Source organism: Tinamus guttatus, unplaced genomic scaffold (genome assembly GCF_059628265.1).
Source record: "Tinamus guttatus ecotype Peru unplaced genomic scaffold, ASM5962826v1 Tinamus_guttatus_pri_ptg000004l, whole genome shotgun sequence".
In the NCBI taxonomy this organism is placed as follows: Eukaryota; Metazoa; Chordata; class Aves; order Tinamiformes; family Tinamidae; genus Tinamus; species Tinamus guttatus.
Genome location: NW_028288538.1, coordinates 13,847,086 through 13,856,555, shown reverse-complemented (window position 1 = coordinate 13,856,555; position 9,470 = coordinate 13,847,086).

The following is a 9,470-nucleotide window of genomic DNA, read 5'->3' as shown; positions in this document are numbered from 1 at the left end:
GTATCAGTAGCAGTCACGTAGTCAAAGTCTAGAAGGTCTGTTCTCAAACTGAAACATCACTTATTTCACACACCATACTAATCTTACCAACCTTTGCAAAAACAACTCAAAGGTAATCTGGGACCAAACTAATTACCTGCAGGCACTACAGTAACAAACCTTGAACAGCACCATCCCCTTAATTTCATGTTCTAGAAGAATTATTCACTGAGACCACAAGGGCCATTTCTTCACGCACAAATTGTTCCTGAACTGTATAACAATGATCTTGCAGCGAAAACATTGACCAACCTATACAGTAGATGCAAAATGCCTGTTATGCCATGTTAGCATTCAGCTCTGAGGCCACTGCTGTTTCTTAGGGACAGATTACTGAGGTAGTGTCACTTTTAACAGAATCCAGTAACTGAACAGCTATAAGCAGACAAGATCTTCCCTAGAACTGGATCTATGGCCTGATTCCAGCTAGAACAGACAAAATGCACAGAGCATGTGCAGCTGGAAGGGCCTCAGCTAGATGAGCTGGCAGGCAAAGAACAATTCTGCATAAAGTCCCATGAATAACAGATGAAATTTCTGCTGCAGCCTACAACATATCAGTCCAGGATAGTACAACATACATAGAAACCTTAACATCAGTTAAGTATCAGCGAGGCATCAACACGTTCACATCCAACTGGGCAAGGACGGTACTTGGCTTTGTACAATAGGAGCAAGCAGGCGGGTTTGACGAACACGGTGTTCACAAGCACCTTCTTCAGCATAGACATTTCTTTGCTCTGTCCTAGGCTAATCTCAGTTAACTAAGCTAACACCAAGTAAATCATAGTTTTAAGACACAAGCATTATGATTTGGCCATCAAGAATGCTTTGGCCACAGCGAATTCCAAAAGAAATATAGCATCGAAGAATTTGGAAATGAAGAGTTGTAATTTTATAAAAATTTTTAATAAAAATATGGCAAAATACATTCTTTTATTGGAACCTAGAATCCTAAGTAGGTAATCTCCTTCAAATCATCTTTAAAAGTATTGTTTCCAGAGACAGAAAGAAAAAAATTGAATTATATAATGACTATATTAAAAAATGTATTAGTCTTTATGGCATGTTTAACCCATCAGAAAAATGTAAATGTTCTTACAGAGTATCACTTTGTAAACATTTGTTGATGAAGACATGATCTTTGCCACAATTACTAATAACCCTGCAAGTAAGAATTATGAAATTAACCACTGAAACAAATTCATGATGTTCTACAAGAAAGCTGCAAGTGGTTGAAGATCCTACAGTTATTACTACAGAGGAAGGACAGAGCAGCAGGGACTTCTCCACTCTTTCCACCCATTAGAGCCAAGTGGCAGTGGGCAAAAGTAAATATCTTACATTGACAGAAGTCAGGTGTTAGAACTAGGTTTTATTGGGGAAAAAAAAAAAATAGCCACACACTACAGAAGAATTTCCTGCTTGTAAAGTATCATACTAGTCTTCTCAGAAGAAATTTCACTTAGAAAAGATTTACCAAGGAAGACAGGACTTCAAGTCACCTTAAAGACTTTTCCAAACCACATAAACTATAAAATAGCAAAATAATTAGAAAAGCTGTCTTAGCGAAAGGAACGTTCTCTTTTTTTATCCCTTTCTTTTTGCTAAATTAGGGTCCTCCTTTAGGACTGACAATAACCCACCAAGAAAAACACTAATGTAAACATACCATCTCAACTCAAACCTTGTTTTCTGAAGAATGCTTACCATTTTTTTTTTCCCCCAATCACAGACACTGAGGCTAAGGATGCATTTGGTCCTTCTTTTAAAAGCAGTACAAATTTTGGCAGCTGCTGGCCACTATGATTTGTGTGCCGACAAAACTTAAGGAACAATGACTGAGAATGATTACCCTACTCTTACATTGCACATAAATATTATATAGCATTATTCAATATACACATTTATAAATCTCTTCCCAGTTTCACTGATTTGCAAACAGTTGGAGCAGATCAGGATGATAAAGCTGATCTAAAACAGGTTGTGCATTACTAAAGCTGTTACAAAAACTTTATGCAGAGTCTGCCTATAGCAAATCTCTCTGTCTCTATTGTCAGCATTGTTTACATGTGAATTAAGATTCCTTTGCCCCATTTTTTCCCCATTTATTCAGCTGACAACTCAGCCCCTGCAGTTCATTGGGGGAGGGGAAGACAACATACCATTAGCCAATTTTTCTTTAGAGTATCTTCACCAGGGGAGGAAATATAAATAAGTGAAACCAGAGAATCTTGATCTTGGGTGGAAAAAAAAAAAAAAAAAAAAAAGCACAGTAACTTCTGTCACCTAAACATCATTGCAACATGGCCACCTCCACTGTGAGGTCAGACTTGGTTGCAGCTGATGCAAATCATGGATCCACTATCATACTTGTAATACATTTTTACAAAAGCCACTTTTTACTAGAAAACACACTTTTGGGTGAAAACATTGTGACTCTTCTAGTTTTAAAAGGACACTAAAAAAACTCTTGACCAGATGGGGGACCAGATGTCCCCTTTACCAAATGAACCAAGATCACATCTTTATCTAACAACCCCTGCACATGTGTGGAAGCACAATCCGAGCTAGCAATAATCTTGGCTAATGGCTTGTGGGGCTTCAGGTAGTCACTCTATCCAACAGAAAAACATATGGGAATGTTCAAATTAATGGAAAAGTTCTTTGATAGCACGAACTACAGGTGCATCAACTATTACATGATCTAATTTTCATTTAAAAAGTTATAAAATATCCCAAATCATTTTATATGAAGCGTTCATCAAAAACATTAGTAACTACCCACAATTAACATATTGGAATTTTTCACCAAGTAAAATAAAGACAACAAAGTCTTCCTCCACCTCAAACCTATTTTTCCAAATATTAGTTTACAATACAGATATGCCGGCATGATAAAGGCCACTCAAGTCTTCGTGCGAGGCAGTTAATTCCTATTTTTTGACTGAAGACTAATTTCTAAAGGAGTCACATTAAGACCAAGTAAAAATGGGCTATTACAGTAACACCACCCCTCTGCATTATGTATTTTTGTGAGGATATTTGAGCATCAGGAATTAAGAGCACAGTTTAAGCAGCTACAGCAATGAGGCCTTGTACAGACAATCCTTTCAAGCTATGGAAAAGCTTATGCAATTTAAATTAAAAAAAAAAAAAAATCACACACACACACACAAAAAAAAAAACCCATAACACGAATGCCTGCTCGGCTCTGATTTCCCCTACGTAAACACTTAAAGAGTATATAGATACTTAAGGCTGCTTGATTTCCGTAACATACAAACCCATCTCTGAGGATCCCGGCCTACCTTTCCGAATAAGCATCGCTTCCTTGTTTACCAAGCAAAACCCACAGAACAACGACTTTTAACAGGGGTCGAGCAGCAGCACAGCAGCCTCCGCAAGCAGTGCGGATGACGCGGGACTACGCGTTACTGCGCACGCAGGCGGAACGCGCTTCGCTAACACAGGATTCGTGACGAATTCCCAAGGAGACAAAACCCCGAGGGGCGGCAGAGCTTCCGCGGGGAAGAGGTGGCCCCGCGCCGCAACGAGGCGCCCACAAAACCACCCTGAAGCGCCCCCCAGCTCTGGGCAGGCCCCGCGCGGCGCCCCGGCCCCGCACGCGCCTACCTGAAGCGGCGAGGCCGCGGGAAGAGGCGGGCCCGGCCGCCGCCGCCGGGGCGGGGGCTGCGCGGACCCCGCGCCGCTCGCCTGGCGCAGCCCGGAGGCCGCGGCCGCCCGTCCGGCAGCACCGCTTCCCCCGCCCGGCGCCGACGCGCGGCGAGGCGGGCGCGGTTTTGTTCGCTGCGCAGCCCCCTCCGCCGCCGCCGCCGCCGCTCCCTCTCCAGGCGCAGCGCGACACTCGGCGCCGCTTTACAGCAGTCCGCAAAGCGCAGCCGCGCCGGGCGCGCCCCTCCCGCCGCCGGGCGCCGCCTGCGCCTGCGCCGCCGCGTGAACGCGCAGCGCGCGCCCAACGGCCCCGGCGCGCGCCCCAACGGCCCCCGGCGCGCGCCCCAAGGGGCGGGGCCGCAGCGGCCTAGGCGGGTCGCACAGAAAGGGGCGACCTTGAAATGCAGTGAAAAATGAAGTGCACAAAGCGTTTCAGTTGTGTGCAACACGAGAGCAAAGGAGACAAGGGGGACACACGTCCAGTGAAGAAGGAGGGATTACAGATGGCTAGTATGGCTCCAGAAACAAAGTAATAATTTGTCCTAGTATTCAATAAACATAAAAAAGAAGGTCATCCAGGATTAACCCAGTGTTTATAACAGGGTTTTCTATTAATAATATTTTCCATCTCTTTAAGGTTTTGAAAATCAAGGACATACAGCATGGCTCATACAACTGGACTTCTGTAAACCTACTGACATGGTGCCGCACACAGATGAAATAATCCCTGAAGCTGGGGAGAATGGGGAACAATGTAAATATAGAATATGACTAAACCTGGCCAAAGAAGAGATAACGAGAGAGGAAAGAAGGCAATACTAGATTCGCTGGAAATCACTATTGCTGATGCAATCTTGTTTAAGACTTTTCATTAATGGCCATGACAGAGAAGTTGAAATGTGTTGATAAAATCTGCTAGAAAATAAAACAAAGAATGAGGATATCACATGGGAAGAATTAAATGACCTTGAAGACCAGAGTAATAGAAGCAAGGTCAAAAATGCAAAGTAAAATATAAGATTGTGCCCATGAAGATTACTGCTTAATAGTTTGGCTGGATAATGTTAATAAATCAGATTGGGTTTTAGAGAAAAGTCTCCCTTCAATCAGAGACTAATACTAACATGGAAATACATCATTGGGTATACATATTTACAATTGTTTTAAACTCATGCCAAAGAGGACAAAAAGATAATTCTTGCTCACAAGGTAAATTTATATATATTATATAGATATATATAAAATATATAAAGACAAAAAAAAAGACAAAAAAAACTCCCCCACCAAAGCAAGTGGTTACAGATTGGCTATAAAATTCAACTCACAAATTAAGAAGCAGTATAGGACAGTGTAGGTATTCTTAATTTTATTTTTTCCAGTGCAAATTTATGGTGGCCAGATGCTCTGCAAATGCTTTGCTTAACTGTATATTATTAGATAGACCTTTGCTGCTTGGGTAAAGTAAATATATTAAAAGCAGAATTCCTAGAATCTCTATTAGCTATGATTTCCTCATGACAGCTTAACTATGGGCTACCAGCTGGCAAAAATTAAACATGTTGTGGGCCAGCTCCCACTTAATTTAGCACTTAAGAGAAATTAGCTTGCCGATTATTGAGTCATTACTAACATTTTTAAAGAAAGATGGCAGAGAAAACGCACTTCAATGCCCAGAGTTATCTGCAATTATTTTCAAATAGTTTATTTCTAATTTCTACCTATGTATCAATGTTATTAAAGTTGCTCTTACCATTATTTTCATGTCTGGTAAAAAGCTGTCTTGAAATTATTTTATTCATTCCTCTAACAAAAATCATAGAAAGATCTTCCTCTGCAGTCTTTAAAGCTACAGAATACCAAAAGGTTAAACCAAGTCATTCTAAATCACTAATGCAAATTTCAGAATGGCTTTCAGGTTATAGCATCATCAATTTATACTGAACTCTTCAACTTCGAACTAGAGTTAAACAAAGCCATTTTCCTGTGCACCTCAGGGCCTGGCAAAACTAAAGACATACAGAAGAAGTGATGATAAAATAAGATCAAAATAATGCCAACCTGGCAGGAGATTGCAATTTACAGTTTTGGCAAGATAACAAAAGCAAAGCCCTATCCCGAGGTACCTGCAGCAGCTCAGCCGTATGGCTGGACAGAGTTCTCGGGGTTTGCTTGCTCCCGAGCGAGGCACAGCTTTCCCAGACGCAGACACCAGCTTTTGGAACCCAGTTCCCCTGGGCACGGGGCCAAGATCCAAGCTGCTCACTTTCAGAGGGAAATGTCCTTTTCTGAGTTGCATTAACACTAAGCCTGGTAATCTCCAGGACAGTATGAACAGTATACATTTCATCTCTCACAATTGCTGCTTTTGCAGAAGCTCATATCAGGGTACTGATTCATATGAAACAGCTTGTCCTTGACATTTAGAACAGAACCTTATATGCTGTAAACTGGACCATACTTAAGCACATATTTAAATGTTGGGAAGACAAGGTCGATCTGTGATTATTAATAAGGTAGTAACTGCAAGCCTCTTCTGGGAGTATGTTTGGAGAATGAGACCAAAAAAAAGTAGAAAAATTACAAGATAGATAATCAGTTGATACAAATCATCGTAAGTCCAGTCTTACAAACAGTGAAAACTGCATTAAAAAAAAAAATAGAAAAGTCTTTTTTGGAGGAAGAAGGAGGCAAAGCAGAACAATTGATATTAGTAAAGATTGCCAGGGGAAATAAAACCCATGTGAAATATGAAAAAAAGAAAGAAAAAGAAAGCATTTGCAGAATCAAAAATACAGCTCTGCAGTTATCTGTGCTATATATTTTATGGTGTTAAATACCTAAAATTATTTTCTAATGTGATTCATCTGGCAGCTTGCAAAAAACTTGGAAAATAACATGTACCACTCAGACAACTGTAATTTTAAGAAACAGAAAAATAAAATTCCCAACATTACAGTAAAAACTACACGTAGAAATGACCCATCAGTCACTCAATCCGTTTCAAACTACAAAGCCTGATAAGGTTCTGAAAGGTTAGACACATTTTCTGCAACTCATTACTCCACAAAATATGCAAAACAGGTATTTGACACTTTCAGTAGTCAAATAAAGGAGAACACAAATATGTGATTTACAAGTTATGTCCTTTGCCATGCTATTCTGTAGAGGAATTATAATGGGAGCTACTCATAGTTACTTATAAATCAGAAACCCATTTCTACAACCCCCTAACTTCCTCATCATGCACAGTGTCAACAATACATGAACAAAACAAAACAAAAAACCCTATTTATCTGCTTTTCTTACTTCAGTGATGCATATTACATTTCAGATTAAAAACTGCTAATAATCCATCTACTTGCAAGCTTTCCTGAAGACATCTCAAATCATATCTTAATCCCTGTTTTGTTTGCAGAAGAGAGGAGGAGTACAGCAAATATACCACCTGCTAACTTTTTAAGTTTAAATACAGTCAGTTGGAACTATGATTACTAAAAGTAACATTTGAAGTAAGCAGGCAATGTAACATAAGAACTAGGACATGATTCAATGCCTTTCAAAATATGAAAGACTCTTCCTGTTGCTCTTAGTATAGCAAGAGCCCAGAGTCTCCAGAAGGGAACTGAGTCCTTGCACCATTTACTGTTGCAATAACTAACTTTGATGTCGTTAGCACCCAAAGCAGGATCCAAAATACAGAAAATTAAACTTATTAAACAACGAAGATGCCTGAAGTTATAGTGAACCTGCATTTTGAAATGTGTGGTTTAAGTAGAGAATTGCATACAGCTTACTCATAGAAAACATTAAAGAGCAATATGTCTCACTCATGTCTCAGGAAGTTCTTCACGAAGAGCAGATATTTTATTAGAAGCTGTTCTCTCTCACTCCCGTTTCTTTAAATACCCTCTCCTTTCCTAGAAGGGTATATGCAAAAATGAGTGATCTGTGTGCAAAGAAGAGAAGGAAGTGAGTTGCCCTGTTCAATTCCAGTTGAATTGTCTAACCACATGACAATCATAAAATAGAAGGGAAAACTTCTACTCTACATTTTAAAAGCACTGCCTAGCCTGGCATTTTTACAGAGTCCACATCTATAAGCACCTTAGACCTGCACAGAGTACATCCATTTCATTAAACTTTAAAAAGATGAAACTGCTAGTGGATAAACCTCAGTTATGCTTGGGTGTGAAACAGACAACAAACTGGTCAGCACAGTCTAAACTGCAATACTCTTCTGAGACAAAACCAGAATTACAGGACCCAAAAGTAAGAAGGTTCACAAGTTTCAGGTGCCTCAACTACGTAACATATAAACAAGAATTTACAGTAGCTCAGTTTTGGACTTCTGTGTTTCTTATCATTTAAAGAAAATGCAACCTAGGCCAAACATTTCCTCTCTTTTAAAGGCTACTATTATTCTTTAGTCAAAACTTCAGTCACAATTTTAGAATTAAATTGCATTAAAAAATATTTTCTTTGAAAAACTAGTAGAGGTTTCAAGAGACTACAGAAGGACGGTGTATTTTTGTGTTGTAAAAAGATTGGGCAGGAGCTAAAGGAGGGCAGCAGAAAGGGTTGTATGCTCCAGAATTCTGATCAAACCCAGAAATAACCGACTGGAATATAAGACTGGACAAAACCACGGTAAGTCTTCATTTATATAAAAGGCTGCTGAAAAGATAAAGGGAACACTGACCTTACCTCAAATAAGAAGGCTAAATTGCAGCAAGAGATTTAATTAGACATTTGAAAAAGTTTAAGGACTAGACAGCTTGAGGAATGAGTGGAATTTCTATTTCAGGCCTTAAAAAACAGGTTAGACCAGCATCCATAAAGGCTGGTTTCACAATAGTTTATCATGCCTTACAGCAGAAAGATGACAGAGATTTTATCTTAAGGCCACTTTAGTCCTCCTCCCCCCACCCCCACCCCTTTTTTTTTTAAATTTTACTTTTTTTTTTTTTAATTTTACTTAATTTTACAGATTTGACACCCATGTGAAACCAGCCACCAATTATAGAGCTTTACTGGTAACAGTCCTACCTGACTTTTTGGATTTGCAGATTTAGATGATTCTAGGAAAAAGCGAGCTTATAGGTACTGTACTTCTTAGCCTTTCCTTCCTGAAACTGGACAACCTCTCTTCACTTAGGCTGGGAGTTTAGCAGTGTTTTTTGCATGCTTTGCACAACAATTTACAACAGTGAGCTGACAATCCTGACCAAAACAGTGATATTTTGCTGAAATTAAAATAAGCAAGTTAAGTAATTTTAGGACTTCTTCATCTATTTCGATTAAAATAAATCATAGGTATTCCCCCCCAAATCATTTTCTGAGGTCTAAGGTTATGCTGTAAATATATCATTTAATAAATTCAGTAATGCAAACACTCTGAAGGAGTTAATGATGATACAAATGATATGAATCCAAGTATTATCATCAAGGACAGTGCAAGCAAGAATATATACTGATTTCTTAGTTAAAATTGTTCTTTCTAAAAAAAACCTTCATTACCAAGTGAAAGAGAAGCCTTTTATAACTAAAACACTCATACCATTGTCTGTCCAAGGTATGTTTTCCTTTAGATATATGTACATATTTAATATTTAAATGTATGGATAATATTAGCTTGCTTTTGTTAAATGATAACTACTTAAAATAGTACTTACATACTTCAAAGTACATTTCTGGACAGGAAAGAGAAGAGGATGGTATTGCAAATCTTAATTTGCACTCACAAACGTTTATTTAAC